Raw genomic sequence first — 2,834 nt, 5'->3', positions numbered from 1 at the left:
CGCAGGCCCGACGTCCCCGAACCGGGGCCCCGCGCCCCGGACCCGACTCTCACCTGGTTCCCCGTTCGCCTCCGCGCGCTCCGAGAGTCGACCCACCACGGATGCCCGTCCCGCGCCCCGACACGAGCTAGAGCGCTTCCTGCCTCCTGCGTTGGACTGAGGGTCTGCTCACTGGGCCGTTGGCTTTTCAGTCAAGAGAGGCGGGAGCGGTGATTGGATTCTGCGGAAGATGTCTGAACGCTATTGGTGAAGAGAGGAAAGAGGGCGTGCCTCTTGCCTCGGGTTCATTGGTCGATCTAAAAATAGGCGCCCGAGTGGGTTGGGCTGGTGTCTGCCTGCCTCCTGTCATGTGACCGGGGTTTGGCCTGAGGTGGCTTCCGCCATATTTGGTGCTGGCAATGGAAGCCGGAATGATTGACTTGTACTAGGAGTGTTACTCTTTCTTTTTTTTCTTTTTTTTTTTTATTGACTTCAGAGAGGAAAGGAGAGGGAGAAATAGAAACATCAATGATGAGAGAGAATCATGGATCGGTTGTTTCCTGTACACCCCCTACTAGGGATCGAGCAGAGCTGTAGGCCGAAGCTCTATCCATTGAGCCAAACCAGCCAGGGCGTGAGTGTGTTACTTTTAAGAAATGTGGCCTCCCAGGGCTCAGTGGTTGATGGCTAACCTAGGAAGTCATGGTTCGATTCAGGTCAGGGCACATGCCTGGGCGGCCAATCAGTGATTCTCTCTCATCATTGATGTTTCTCTCTCTCTCTCTCTCTCTCTCACTCTCTCACTTCCTCTCTTAAATCAATAAATATACATTAAGAAGAGAAAGAAAGAAAAAAAAGAAAAGAAAAGAAAAGAAGCCTTGCCCAGCCAGCGTGGCTCAGTGGTTGAGCGTCAATGTATGAACCAGGAGGTCAGGGTTGGATTCCCCATCAGGGCACATTCCCCTGATTGCTGGCTCATCCCCAGTGTGGAGTGTGCAGGAGGCAGCCCATAGATGATTCGCTCTCATGATGGATGTTTCTATATCTGTCCCTCTCCCTTACTCTCTGAAATCAATAAAAATATATTTAAATATGTATATATAAAATAAGATACCTAGAAATAAATTTAACCAAGGAAGTAAAGGATCTGTACTCAGAAAATTATAAGACACTGAAGAAATGGAATGAGATAAATGTTGCCTCTACGCTGGGCACGGAATTTAGGGATTTTGTGATGGCATTCACCGGAGCTTGGGGTGACCAGTGTGGAGAGGATGGTTTGCACCTGCCGGGGAAAGGAGTCCTTCATGGCGCTGGAGTGAGAGAAATGGATGTGGCAAAAAAAAAACCTGTTTGCTGAGAGGCATGTCCTGAGTCAGACACTGTGCTAGTGCAGTTTCAGGTCACAAAACCAAAATTAAGATGTTTTCTCCTAGTACTTTGCTGAAAGGTAATGTTTACGGTAAAGGGAACAGGTTGTCACCCAAGTAACTATTGCCCAGTGAAGATGTGGACTATTTCCAACAAGTTCCCTTGCGTCTCTCAAGTCAGACACACGCCTTACCTCCCTACCAGCCTCGCCCCCCAGGCACCCACTATGTGGATTTCTATCACTAGAGCTTTCTCTGTTCTTGAATTTCATAGCAATGGAACATGATGGACATTTGGTTGTTTCCAGTCTTTGGTCATTGTGAATAAAGTGTAGGCAGGTATTTTTATGAACATGAGTTCACTTATCCATGGTAAGTACCTGGAAATGGACTGGTGGGCCCTAGGTCATGTGTGCAGCTATAGTAGATGCCGAGGTGTTTTGTGTGTTCGCTTGTTTTACAGTTTACATCGAATGTCATTTTGTATCAGTTTCAGGTGGATCATGAGTTTCCCTGAGCGGTAGTTCCCCTTCACACTTCACTAGCACCCTGTGAGAGTTCCAGTGACTCAGTCCTTGCCCACACCTGGTGTAGTCAGTCTTTTCTCAGTTATGTTTTGATTTGGGGATTGGAGGGGGGAGGCAGGTCAAAAAGATACGCCTGCTCTAGCATTCCCGTCTCCCTAAGCCCCTGACACAGTTACCCCTTCCACCACTGTTTCCAAGGAGATCCTAGCATTTCCATTTCATTTAGCCTCGGCTATCTTGGAGTCTATGTTCTAGACAAGGAATATAAAGCTGCCCTGACCAGGAATCGAACCGTGACCTCCTAGTTCGTAAATCAATGCTCAACCACTGAGCCATGCCAGCCGGGCACCTGTAGAGAATTTTTATAAGAGTCTGAGTCAAACTGACGACATATGCTGGAGAGGAAGTCCCTAGAGGTACAATTTCAGCCAAAAAGCCCAATGAAGGGAAATCAGTCAATCCAGAGGGAGGCGTTTCATACTATAAGTAGGTATTGTGTGTAATAATCACACCATAGCACTTACAGAGCTATGGGCACCTGCAATGTGCCCAGCAGGGCCAAAATGAGGGTGAGGCATGCAAAATTTAAGGGGCCACCCAAAACAAAACAAAAAACACTTCAGTCATCAAGATAAGTACTATTTTGGCGAGGAAGCAGTGGGGAATGGTCAGTGTGTGGCAATCCATTGTCCACGGAGCCTTCATCCCAAGACAGTGGGGAATCATCTGTCTGCTCTTCTGTGTCCGTTGTGGGGCTGTAAGCAGGGGAGTGACATGATCAGATTTGTGTTTGTATAAGACACTCTGGCAGGAGAGTGGCAAATGGGTTGAAGGAGGCAAGAACAGAAGTGGGGGAATTAATTCTAAGCTGTCCAAGCTTTTATAATAATGAAAAAAGTCCGACAGGACCTCATTCTGAGTTGTGTGTCAATGTAAGAAATTTCCAAACCTGAATATA

The 2,834-nt window shown here is 47.5% G+C and overlaps 1 protein-coding gene across 1 annotated transcript in view; it reads right to left on the bottom strand.

Annotated features, from left to right (window-relative positions):
• The window catches only part of DDX39A (DEAD (Asp-Glu-Ala-Asp) box polypeptide 39A), a 7,712-nt gene extending 7,530 nt beyond the window's left edge, over nucleotides 1-182 (bottom strand). Inside the window, exon 1 of the mRNA XM_005865845.2 lies at nucleotides 54-182. The gene's annotated coding sequence lies outside the window, so the exon portion shown is untranslated. The remainder of the gene's footprint in view (nucleotides 1-53) is intronic.
• Nucleotides 183-2,834: the final 2,652 nt, after the last annotated feature.

This window comes from Myotis brandtii, unplaced genomic scaffold, assembly GCF_000412655.1.
Source record: "Myotis brandtii unplaced genomic scaffold, ASM41265v1 scaffold2134, whole genome shotgun sequence".
Taxonomy (NCBI): domain Eukaryota; kingdom Metazoa; phylum Chordata; class Mammalia; order Chiroptera; family Vespertilionidae; genus Myotis; species Myotis brandtii.
Note: the sequence above shows the minus strand (reverse complement) of the source record. Positions and strands in the feature narration are given on the sequence as shown.